The 13,225-nt window shown below is 41.3% G+C and overlaps 1 protein-coding gene and 1 long non-coding RNA gene across 10 annotated transcripts in view; one reads left to right on the forward strand and one right to left on the reverse strand.

Moving 5' to 3' along the window:
• Positions 1-3,256, reverse strand: part of CFAP20DC (CFAP20 domain containing) — a 73,087-nt gene extending 69,831 nt beyond the window's left edge. For 5 of the 9 annotated variants that reach the window (XR_005564405.1, XR_005564406.1, XM_039383595.1 and 2 more), the window contains exon 1: positions 3,052-3,256. The gene's annotated coding sequence lies outside the window, so the exon portion shown is untranslated. Of the gene's footprint in view, positions 1-2,462; positions 2,980-3,051 lie in introns of those variants that run through there. The other 4 variants (XM_039383592.1, XM_039383596.1, XM_027713944.2 and 1 more) reach the window with 2 other exon arrangements.
• Positions 3,148-7,640, forward strand: LOC120323688. The gene is made up of 2 exons (XR_005564407.1): positions 3,148-3,334; positions 3,427-7,640. It is a non-coding gene; the product is annotated as an uncharacterized LOC120323688 (long non-coding RNA).
• Positions 7,641-13,225: the final 5,585 nt, after the last annotated feature.

Genomic DNA, 13,225 nt, shown 5'->3' on the forward strand with positions numbered 1-13,225 from the left:
AAATTTTTCACCAACGAAGTTGTGTTTTAAACTGATACACATATGGGCAAGCCAGGTTATTTGCTAATTTGCAGAACAGATTTTACACAGACTCAGAAAATTGATGACTGTTGTAGCTATCAAATTCATAACCAGATGGCTCTTCCTAACTTCAGTGAAAGGTAAACTAGACCCAAAGTTTGTAAGCATTTGTGTTTGGACAACTCATTCATACTACAAAGCTGATTACTGTAAACACTTCAGTGAAATGTCAGTCTGTTTTTCACAAAGGCAAAAATACTGCAAGTGACATTGCAATACATTTTTGCTCATATAACTTCTCAATTTCCATTAAAATACTAAAAATGAAGACTGGAAATTACCTTTGCTATTAAGAGTGGTAGCTACAAAAGACATTAAGTGAATGATGTATTTGTCATTTAATTACTGAGATATTACTTTCATTATGCATCAAGTAGAATCATAGAATAGAATCATAGAATCGATTGGGTTGGAAAAGACCTCCGAGATCATCGAGTCCAACCCTTGGTCCAAATCCAGTCCATTTACTAGATCATGGCACTCAGTGCCACGTCCAATCTGCGTTTAAAAATCTCCAGGGATGGTGAATCCACCACCTCTCTGGGCAGCCCATTCCAATGCCTGATTACTCTCTCTGTAAAGAATTTTCTCCTGATATCCAACTTAAATTTCCCCTGGCGGAGCTTAAGCCCGTGCCCCCTTGGTCCTATTGCTGAGTGCCTGAGAGAAGAGACCAACCCCCACCTGGCTAGAACTTCCCTTCAGGTAGTTATAGACGGTGATGAGGTCACCTCTGAGCCTCCTCTTCTCCAGGCTAAACAACCCCAGCTCCCTCAGCCTCTCCCCATAGGACTTATGCTCCAGTCCCTTCACCAGCCTTGTTGCTCTTCTCTGGACCCGCTCCAGCACCTCACTATCCTTTCTGAACTGAGGGGCCCAGAACTGAACACAATACTCAAGGTGTGGCCTCACCAACGCAGAGTACAGGGGAAGGATCACTTCCCTGCTCCTGCTGGCCACGCTATTTTTGATACAGGACAAGATCCCATTGGCCTTCTTGGCCACCTGGGCACACTGTTGGCTCATGTTGATCTTCCTGTCAATTAGTACCCCCAGGTCCCTTTCTGCCTGTCTGCTTTCCAGCCACTCTGTGCCCAGCCTGTAGCGCTGCAGGGGGTTGTTGTGGCCAAAGTGCAGGACCCGGCACTTGGCTTTATTGAACTTCATCCCATTGGAATCAGCCCATCTCTCCAGTCTATCCAGATCCCTCTGCAGAGCCCTCCTGCCTTCCAGCAGGTCGACACTCCCTCCCAGTTTGGTGTCATCAGCAAATTTGCTGATGATGGACTCAAGTAGTATTGTCTTTAATTATAGTAACCTATGCCTAAAAACAAAAGAGAAAACGGTCTGGAAATTTGGTAGTTGCAATATTTTTCATCTTTCCTCTTCCCAGTCTCTCCAGAAATTCTAAAAACCAAGAGTACTTAAAATCCAAAAGGACTATTTGAGAAAAATCAAGAGCAACTTAGAACGCAAGTCCTCAATTTTTTGCATAGTTGTCAAATAAACAGATATTTTATGACATCTTTACAGAATGCCATAAACTAGCAGTTCTCTCATTTTTCAGTCACAGATCTAACTTATCTTTTATTGCCCTGAACCATGTATTTTAGTACCTCTGTCCAACTGGAAATAGAGGCTTAAAGTGTCAGTCAATGACAAACAATCAAGAATGTAATTTATAAAGTTAAGCAACAATGAAGGATATTTATCTTTGAAGAATAGATTCCTATCAGGATTTAACTTGTGATGTCTTGACTTGTGCAGTGACTTTGATCTTTAGTTTCACAGTGTTTCCTACATTGAAAATAAAGTAGCAGCAGTCCAAAATGCCCCCTATTACATCCATTCACAAAAGACACTTAGGACTCTGCAAAACCACCTCCATTCTATAACAGCTTCTTATGTATATTTCACACTAGAATGTTTCACATGCAAGTGAATAATATTTGGTGTTTATGTAGTACTGCAATTCCAACAACTGGTCCCTAGAAAGTTACAAGCAAAAGAGTATTTCACAAACAGCAAATGCAAACAGATCTTCATCCTTCCTTAAGCTAATTAAGACTAAGCACTGCTCTAATTCCAGGAGAGACAAGGATGGACAGACTTACACAGACCTAAAACCCTTCATGGCCATGGTTAGTCCCTTGACTTAAACGGACTATTTACATAGGTATAGGAACACAAGTTTCTGGTCAATATCCCAGTGCTGAAAAAGCTGTGTTTATTTAAGTTTTTCTATTCCAGAGTCAAAACTGTGAAGCAAAATAAAGTGAATTTGCACTTACTACTAATTTGCATTGAAAAATGACACGGATACACTATTTTTGGCAGGGCACACGGGCTTAGACCCAAGACTGCTAATACATATAACTCACCATCACGGGCCCAAAGCCAGCGCTGATTTATGGTGGCTAGGACACACCGGGAAAAGCACTTCATCACTGATGAAGGGTTTTAGTATCTCCCAGACAAATGAATCCCATATATTGAATATTTAAAGCTGAGTTGGTAACACCGCTATATATTTTCTCAAAACACAAGTTAGCATAATAAATGAGCGGGAAGACCATTAATAAGGTGTAGCAAGAGTACTGGCGCTCCTAGGCGCGAAGCTGCGCAGCCTTTACACACAACACGAAAATTAAATAAAACAAATTAAAAACCGAGACTTTCCCTTTTACAAAAATTGGGGCGCAAAACGCTTTGGCGCTAATTTAAGACCCACGACCCGCAGCCCCGCGGACCCGCTTCCCTGCGGCGCTACCGCGGCACGGCCGCGTCCCGCCTGCTCCCGGCCCTCCGCCGGGGATACGAGGTCGGGGCTGGGGCTCGGAGGTCGGGGGTCGGGGCCGGAATCGGAACCAGGGGTCGGGGCCTGGGTCGGAACCAGGGGTCGGGGTCTGGGCTCTCCCCATGGGGCCGAGGCCGCTCGTCCCGGGGAGATGCGGCCCCGCCGGGTCTCACCTGGCCGAGGGCGGCGGGGCCGTTGAACATGGCGGCGCGGGCGGGGCGGTCACTCGGGCCGGGCTCTCTTGGCCGGTACCTGCTCGGGTTCCACCGGCGGCGTCTGCTCGGGGGGCGCGGGGGAGTCGCACAGGCTCGGGTTCGGGCACAGGCTGCGGTGCCCGCGGGTCCCTGCCCCGCGCCAAGTGACGGACACTCGGCCGAGGCTGTCACAGAGCCCGCACGGGTGTCCCGAGGCTGGCTGTGTGAAGTGACGCTGTGTGTCACCCACGGACTGTCTCAAGTCAGTCAACAAATCTTGCTTACATCAAAACTCGTGAAATACATTCGCCGTTTGCTCTTTAAGCCTTAATTTTTTTTTTCCCCCACCTTCAGGAAGATGAGGGATGAGCTGGAGCAGCCACATCAAAGTCCTTGGTTTTTAGGGAATTAGAATGACCTTGCGGGTCTGGCGTTTTTCTCCGAGAGAAGGAAAGGAGCAGGACGGCCCCATTAGTTTTAACACCACTGGCAAGAACAAGCAAACACCTGATGGCTTCAAAAACCTCTGGGAAGAAGGTTATGGGGGAACCAATTTGATTCTGGGCTTTATAATATTAGTCAAAGGAGATCTTCCCTTGAAGTGACTGCTTTTTTGATCACAGCGTTTCTTCATGAAACTTTGTAGCCTTTTTACAGAAAAGTAGTGGAATTTTCTTCCTCGAAGTGTGTCTTAATGTTTCTACAAAGAACAATTATTAAGACCCTTGTAACCCATCACGGTGTGATGAAATACACGAACTGAAAGGGCTGAGCCACCAATGGGACCCTGCTGTGCTCAGGCCACATCACACTGCTCACCTTCCTTGCTTTTCCCCCTGAAAGGTACTGTCCTGGTTTTGCCAAGGAAGGGAATGAGTTAAATCAATTATAAGATGTATTTAGGTTTCTCATTTTACCTTGGGATTTTCTAAGAAATCACATCCAGTGTAGTTTTATCATACACTGGATTACACTGAGTAGAGTTCTTGGGTACTGGAGATAAGCAAAACAATAATACTAAAACAGAGCTACGGGTTATTAAATAAAAACAGTAAATAGAGCAAGGACAAAAGAGAGATGATGATAGCAAGAGAAAGGTTAAAAAGCTATTGTGGAATTCTGTAGCCAACAGAAACTACATAGTTCATTACATACAGTTTAACCTGAAGTCATCTTGAAATTCATTACACTCAACGCTGTATCTGAAAAACCTGAATCATTTGTGACAGGAGTTATGCTAAGGCTTGAGTAGTTTGGAAATTCCAGTTAAAAGTTGAGAGTCAGGCTGAAGAGCCTAAAATTATAAAGGTACATGAAGCAGCCAGCTGTGAGTGTAACATATGTCAGCAGCTACTTGCCTACTCAGGGCAAAGCCAGGCTGCCCAAGCCCCCTTTGCCAGCTGCCACAGGAAACTGGTTTTAGACATATGCTGAGGGGGATTTTTTTTTTCCTGTTTCTTCCAGTTTTACCGAAAAAAATCCATATCATATGACTCAAAAATAGCAGGTAATATATTACTAGCAAGGAACTTGGTGTCATTAAATTGGGTCCATCCACAGCCTGAGCACATTGTACTTCCAAGGTCTGTTTTGGAATTATGGCAATGTGGGAAACACTGTAAAAATAATATAATGAGACAATCAAGACATTTGTTATAATGACTTCTTTAAGATTATATCTGTATATCAGCTGCTGTTAGTACCTGAGCTGCTGGGTTATGTACTTTTCTTTGGTTAAATATTTGAGGCTGCTCTGCAGTGAGCATTCAGCAAGTGTATGAGTAATAATTTGGGGAAAACTGTGAGAACTCACACACATTTATCTTCACCCCTTACATGTTACAATGTCTTTCAGTGAAGAGGTTTTTACTGTGTCTTGGACTAGGAAAATGGAACATATGGACATCCCTTCTTGTTGTAAATGCTCTAGGCATAAGGTGTGGTTAGGTCTCCTGTCTTAAATTAAAATACTGGGAAGTTAGTAGCATCATGCTGGGAACCGAATTGATTTAATTTAGGAGAGTATTCAATGTGCACTAGATATCTGATGTGTGATATTAAACCCAGCCATTTTTAAAGGACCCCCACTGACATAGCTTGGGTTTGTATCCATAGGAGTAGTTCTGTAATTTCCTTCATCCTTTCCTGACTTTGCCTCTTTTTGTACTATTGCTCACACTTGGAGCAGCCTGCCAGTTGATATATGGGAAGGGGCCTCCCTTCCCTCTGTGTAAAGCTCCATTTCAGCTCTAATGACCATTTGCCAGTCTGTTCTGTGCCATATTGTTCTGAATGAGTTTTCTTTGTGCTTTTTTAGACTGACAGTTCATGTAGTCTGGAGATCTTTTGTCTTTCTAGTTCACACCGTATTTTGTAAAATGCCATGTTATGTCTTGAGATCTATATAAATTATAAATACTAGTTAAGCTAAGAGAAGACACCCAGGCATCCTATGAAATGTTCTGTAGTCCCTTCCTGCAATTCTTGATGCGCAGGGAGGGGAGACACGATGTTATTGCTGCTTGCTTAGTCTTCACTTGGTAACAGCTGCCATGGAGCTGAAGCATTGCTCCAGTGCCAGGCCAGCCTCCATATCTTTTGCACATTACTCCTCAGCCTTCCTAAGTTTGTTTGCCTAGATTTCATCATGCAGAGTAATTTAACTGCATGGTCACCATTGTATCTATTACTCTTTGTGGATGTCTGAACAATTTCCAGCAGAATGGTTCCTCCTTCAGCCATGTACACTCTGAATTTTGTCTCATTTTCATTTGTACCTTGGGCTTCTGATATAAATACTGTAAAAAAAAAAAGTGAAATTCATTAGTTATTCTGACTGTCTCTTTGATATCCTAGAACAAAATAATTTCTTTTAAGGATGGAATAATACCTTTGATTCAGAAAACACAGCAATTTGGAGAAGGCAGTTCTTGGGTAAATATGCTAAACTTGAAATCATGAAGATAAGTATTTAATGAGGATGCCTAACTAGTTATCCAGCATTCATGGATGTAGAAAGATAACCAGCACAGAGCTAAAAAGAGTATTAATTTGTGCCTCTTTTTTTCACTGTGTTTGGTTTAATTTGGGGCAACTGGTATCTGTTTACAGATAAAATAAATGTAACATCTGAAGACAGGCAGTAAATTTCTTTAACTGAAAGACCCATCAGCTTTATGCAGTATATGTGTTAATGGCCTTTTTTCCTTCAGAGTAGTTCACTGAAGCTGTGTAAGAATAAGGAAAGTATACAGGAAAAGTGAAAACCTGCCATGGTTTTCTACAGTATGGAAGCAACCTGTACTTAAGTTAGGCAAGTCATGTTAAAGTGAAAAATGTTCTCTTTGCACCTCCTATTGTGCTTTACAGAAGTTACAGTCTTCAAACACCCCAAACTATACCAATCTATTGGTTGTTTCATTTCAGCTTTGCAGTGTAGAGGGAGATTTTGTCTAATATCTTTTATAGTTTGTTCATGCTTCTTTGATTCAGAGAATTTTTGAAGAGGATTAAAGGAAAACAGCCTCTGGATGACTGGTGGGAACTTTAAATAGCATAACCACTCTTCTCTGTCCAGTAAATCCATTACATGATAAACTATTGATTTTTATAACACAATTAAGGTGCCAATGATTTCTTAAGAAATCATTCTACATTTTTTGTATTATGCACTCAGCACATTATCTATTGTAAATCGGATGATAGTGTTTTCAGTCTGGAACAAAACCATCTTCATGCTATTCTCAGAATGAGAATAGCATCTCCACACTAGTCTCAGTGCTGCAGAGGGTTTTGCCTCTGAAATGAACTGATGGTCTTCATCAATTTGATTGTGCCATATATATACAAAAAATTTTTAACCACTGTCATTTACTACTATTGGGACATTCTTAAGGCAGGTAGTTTATTGTGCCTCAAAAGTTTTAGTAACTTGCACTGACAAGAATAAAAATTGAAATTTCACAAGCAGCCTCATGATTTGGGGTTAAAATGGATGGCTGTCTGGACTCACAGAGGAATTTCCTCATCTCTCCATCACGTAGTTTGTACAGTGAAGGAGAATGCCATGGAGTATTTCCTTTGAAGCAGCATGAAGTATTAGAAAGCAAGATATTGGTTGCAATGGGTCAAAACTGACTCTTCTATTCTGACATTTCCTGTGTTCTTTTGTGCTGAGGCAGGATGAACAGAGCCTTTATTTGTTCTGATAACTCTGTGGGTTTTTTTCCCTTTTCTTTCCACTTTTGATTTTATTTTTACTGACAAGATAGGAAAAGAAGTCAATATATAGTTTGATGTTGCTCATCCAACTTGTCAGATTTTTGTTTAGTGTTTTGATACTGTTTTTTCATTCAATTATTGTTCACATTGTTGGGGTTTAAGGTTTAAGGTTTCTCACAGTATGCACTGCATATAAATGCCTCTTGTGATATCACTTGTGATATCTTTCAGATTAATCTTTTTAAATTAATGTTGTTTTTTTCAGAAATACAAGTACTTTCAAATAAAACTCTTTGCACATTTGGAATACAAATAAACCTACAAACCCAAATACAAATTGCGAGAAACGAAGAGCATCTGCAGTTTTCAATTATTTCCTTTGGGCTGAGGCACTGGATACCATGCAGCACTTTCCATTTTGGCTCCTATGAAATGGTACTGTGAAAAAAAGTCTTCACAAAGACAGATTTCATGCAGATTTGTGCCCTGAATTCCTCCTGTCTAACGACATCAACCTCCTCTGTCTCTTGTGACTCCCTTAAAACAGCAACCCCCCTTGTCTTTCCTTTTAATTCTGTAATATTTTCACATTTCTATGTGTCTTGTCACTTTTCCTGTATCTCGACTGGTTTCTGTTTTCCTAAAACTCTTCTTCCTGCAGTGCAGAGCTCCCAGGTGTCCAAAGTTCTCTATGTGCTTTTTTCTGCTCAGCAGCCAGAAAAAGAAAGTACGTGCTCTGTGGTGTCCAAGAGTAGCTGTGCTGAGTGGACAGCCAGTGAGTGAATGTCAGCCCGGCTGCTGCCAAAGAAAATGAATAGTGACTTAATTTCTTCCCACCTTTCACTAATGGCAGCATCAATAACATCTGTTCTCCACCCTGCTGTTGATTTTCATAAAACTTTCAGGAGCTTAATATCTTAGGATATTCCATGAGAAGTAAAGCTAAAAAATGTCACCAATTTTGAGAGGAAGGTTTGAGTCCTTGACCTAATGTCTTACATTTCTATGTAATACAGTGTATTCTGGAAGTTGACTGTCTTTTGTTCATACCTTTGATTTGAAATATAAATCAATACTTACTGAGTTATGACTGAGTAGCTGGTTGTCCAAAACCCCAACATTGGTAAGGTTAAAGCTGTGTTTTCCTTTCAGACACAGTCAGCTCTATTTTCTGTTGTAAGCAGAGTGAAAAGGACAGGGGCCATTTTGTAGATAATTTTTTACTAGATTTGCCTTAAACAAGTTAAAACAAATGTTTCTATATATTTCTGAGTGGAAGCTTAAAAATTCTTCTGTCACAAGGGGAGCATGAACAAACCTAAACCTACCAAAATGAATGTGACATGCCTGTTATACATTTATACGCTCCCTTGTAGAGACTTCGTCGTAGGCAGTGGGACATAAATACATTGCTCCCTTCCAAAGCATGAATTCTGCATGACTTTAACTGCTTCCTCTTAAAGGATAAAAGCATTATAACTTGAATTACTCTAAATTTGATTTTAAATTAAAGAATTAAGTACTGGGCTTACCTGTGGAGGAGCAGCCACCCTCACAGAGGATGATTTGTGGAGAGGTACATTTATTTATAGGTTTGCATTGCTAAGGTGAAAGCACATGATGCTTTGAGCACGTGTGCACTGATGATTTGAGTTTTCACAGAACTCTGCTAACAGTTTGTATGCTTTCATCATTAGATCTTAGGGATAAAGCCAAACATGAAGTAACTGTAGACTTTAGGGCTTTAGGGAATTGCTAAAATATGAAGTTTTTCAGTCTCTTCAACTAGTGTTGTGTTACCCCTGGGTTGTGTAGAAGTTTGGGATACACACCCTCAGCTCTGGGGGCTGTGTCACAGAGCAGAAGAATTTGAGATGCCAATCACTGTATACAGTACATTTTATTATCACTTCCTTCCTCCATGTTTTAAATTTTTTTCCTAAGAAGATGTAGCCCAGAGACCTAGGACAAATCAAACTGGCACAGTGCAGGAGTCCTGCACACCAGTGCCATGACGATGATGATGTGAAACTCTGTGCTTGTTGGCTCAGTTCTTTGTGATTGTCATTATGAACCTGGGAAAAGAGGTCACATTTTCACCTTGTCCCTTCCCTGACTGAACTTTCTGTTTGTTTTGGAGCCTAATGCTAAAGGTGTAACTTTCTACCACAGGCTACTACAGAACATGCTGCACCTCGATACAACAAGAATCTAAAGACAGGGAAGATGGGCAGTTTCTGTGCCCCTGGGTAGCTGCTGAGGTAAATAGGAACGCTCAGGTCCAAGTGATGATGGAATTTGGTTTAGCCCAGCAACAGCAAACACTGGCACCAATGTCACATTTACCACTAATAGAAGTTTGGATTATGAGCAATGAAGGTGAACTGTGCTGGATAAAATATACAGCACCTGGCACTTTTGCGAACAGTCTTTCAGCAACTTGTCCTTTTGGCCACTGCTCAGCGCTGATTTGATGGAATACATTGAGGATAAATCCATGGGGACATCGTTGATAAGATAACTCATTTTCTATATAGCAAAATGCAATTGGATTCCTCTAGCTGGACTGTAGTTGTGTATGTGATTTGGAATCTCCTAGGGAAATTAGAGATAATGCTCGTCAGAAAGAAAGTTGCAAAGCAAGTAAAGAATGAGTGACGGTCTGAGAACTACAGGAGATACTGGAAAATTTTAGTTGAAGGTGTAGTATACAGTACAATTTTTAAGGATTGGTCTTCTGACTAATTTTTTTTTTTTTTAATTTTTGTTCATATCGTTTTCCCAAAAAGGAGATGTGTATATGTGAAATATACGGATGAAAGAACTCTGAATAGGAGCAGCCTGTCCTATAGGAAGACCTGGATGAACTTAGGGCTTGGAGTAGTGAAATCAGATGAAATTCACTGCTGTGTGGTGCAAGGTCAGGCATTTGGAGACTAATAAGTTGCAAGCTCGTGTATGGGAAATGACTGAGGAAGCAAAAGAAGTGCCGAAGCTAAAGAGCAGTGTTGGCAAAAGGACAAATGAGTATAAAGCAATCATGAATACAATTAAATTTGGAAACTAGAAGGACATTTTTAGTTGTTGATGAAGTAAAATTCTGGAACAGCTTTCCCGTGAGAGGTGTGGGGGCAAAACTAATTCTAGTGCCTTCTACTACAAAACTATGTAAGGGGGTTATTATGACATGGTGGCTTGAATGACGAACAGATTAAACCCCCAGAGGTTATGTCTCTTTTCTTAGGAGTAAATTTATACGTGAATTGACTTTTTTTTTTCTTGCATATTTTTCTCTTCATTTCTTGGGATTAAGACCCCAAGACCTGATCAGCACCTTATCTTGGACAGATATAAAAAAATGGGAAAATATTACACCATATATGAATCTTTTTATTAAAGACATTAAAGATACCTGGTAAATTTTTTTACCTGAAATTGATAAAGCAATATCAGGACCATAATTAATCAGGATCCAAGTAAACACATGGTTTGGGACAGGTTTTCTCAGTTGCCCCATAGTTCAGCCCTCCATGTCTCTCTATTAACTCACAACTGCCTTTTAAAGCAGCCTTTCCAGCCACTTTCCCCCACCGCCCTTTTTGTCTAGGGTAAGAAAAGAAAGGACCTGCACCCTGGTCCCTGTGGTACCTCTGTGGCAGAAGCTCTTTGTGCATTAAAGCACTCAAGCAGTTGCACACATTTATTGCAGAGTTTATCAGTGCCAGGGACTGTGGGATGAAGTGCCCCCACAGTATGTTTGTGGATGACACAAAGCTGAACGGTTCAGCTGAACCAACAGGCGGACAGGATGCCATCCAGAGGGACCTGGACAAGCTTTAGGAGTGGGCCCATGAGGACCTAATGAGGTTCGACAAGTCCAAGTGTTCAAGGCCAGGTTGGATGGGGACCTGTGCAACCTGATCTAGTGGAAAATGGCTCTGCCCATGGCAGGGGGTGTGGAACTAGATGATTTTTAAGGTCCCTTTGAACTCAAACCATTTTATGATTCTGTAATACCAGTCCTGCTTATTCCTCAAACCTTACATGTAGCTTCTACTGCTAATTCTTTATTTAATATAAGTAAAAACAACTAAACAACTTTTTTTGCAAAGGCATCTTGCCACATCCAGTGACAAGTTTGTGGGACATCTGTTTGCACTGAGGAGAAGCTGGATATTTGAGAGTAATTGATTAATGGATTCACAGTGTTTCTTGTAGTTGTGCCACCACTGCAAAATGAGAGTGAAGAAACAAAGAATGCTTTGCATCTGTCAAGGCCAGCATGCCAATGTGTGGAGATCACAGCAGGGAGAACAGGACCAGCCACTACAAAATGCTTCTTTGCTCTTGTATCTTTTTAAAGGATTCTTTTTATGTTTCAGTCCTGTGCAAAGAGCCAGACCCTCATTTGTGGCTGCGTGTGAAGGTGACATAAAGGTCATCTTTTGTGCCACAAGTGCCCTGAAGCCATCCAACTTCTGCTGCAATTCCTAGGGAAAGCTCACCTCCCATCATTTCTCTGCCAGTATCTATAGAGGCTGTACTGACAGCTTGGGACTGCAGCACATTCAGGGTGCTTTGGAAATTTCCTGCTTCTTTCCAGTGACCAGCTAATGGGTTTTAGGGCTGCTTGAAGGCATTAGAATAGTGAATGCCAGCTGGCAAGCAAAGCGGGATCAGGCTCCATGGGGGAGAAGGGATATAGCCTTAGGTGGTTGAGAGGAGAATAAGGCCTCTGCCTCCTGTGGCTTCTGTGCAAGGTGCTGCAAATGCTGTCAGCATTTTCCCCTAAGGATCAGTAGCAATGCTTTGGGGAAATACTCTGAGGGTCAGTCAATAAAGTCAATTGCCTTTCAGGCCATATTTTGAATGGTTATGTGGAGCCATTGGCACTGACCTGAAATGTGAAAGAGATCTCTGTAAAGAGCTACAGAAATGAGGCATTTTGCACTGGCTTTTCCTGGTTTTCCTGCTGTGCTGTCTATACACTGGCACTCTAGCCATGGCAGATGCAAAGCATTTTTGTTCCCTCATTTTCGGTCTGTGACTGTGATATCCATTACATCAGACACTGAGCACCTATTACACAGACTCCCTCAAATCCACTCAGTTCTTTTTTCCAGTAAATATGTTGTACAGATTCTGGCTTGTTTGCCACTCTGGATCTGATTGTTTCTTGCTACAGCTTTTCCAGATTCAGCCCTGATGAGGTTGTCACTGAGGAGCTAACAGGGCCCACAGGACAAGACACGCTCTCCTTTGAGGCTGGTCCCAAAGCCCAGCTCCAATTCTACTTCCAGCTTCACAGCTGGATGATGATCATTCACTCCCATTGTCAGAGGGAAGGACTTGACATTAATAACAAGATCTTGAGGTGATCTTAATGGTATTGTGAGGACTAGGATAGTTATGCAAATCTAACTAAATAATTAGAAAGAGGGGTTGGGGCGACGTGGAGGGGGCAGCAAATGACTTATAAATATATGAGAGTTGACTAATCTGCCAGAAGAAGTATTTGAATATCTGGGATGAAGTTCTGTAAAATCTGAGAAGGAAAGGTTGTAATACTGAATAACCATAGTCAACAAGTGGAATTCAGCAAGGATCTTATTTTTTGGCACTTTTTATGGAACAGTAGCATTCCTTAGCATCAGCATCCTAGGATATGTAATAAATTTCTTTTTTCTGTTTAAAATTTAATTTTTTAAACACATAATACTTCACAATGCAAAATTAAGTATTTCAGGTACAGAGCAATCATTAAAATAACAGATAATTGGATGAAAATTCCTACAATGATGTATGGCAAATGCATGGGGCTGATTCAAATAAAAAGGTTTGGCATGTGGTATCAATGTTACTCAAATTTCTTTCTGCCAGGGGCCCACAACCACGTACTCCCCAGCCTATGTGACACTAAAGAAAGCACACT

This window comes from Pipra filicauda, unplaced genomic scaffold (genome assembly GCF_003945595.2).
Source record: "Pipra filicauda isolate LSUMZ 115617 unplaced genomic scaffold, ASM394559v2 scaffold318_size846807_pilon, whole genome shotgun sequence".
Lineage (NCBI taxonomy): Eukaryota > Metazoa > Chordata > Aves > Passeriformes > Pipridae > Pipra > Pipra filicauda.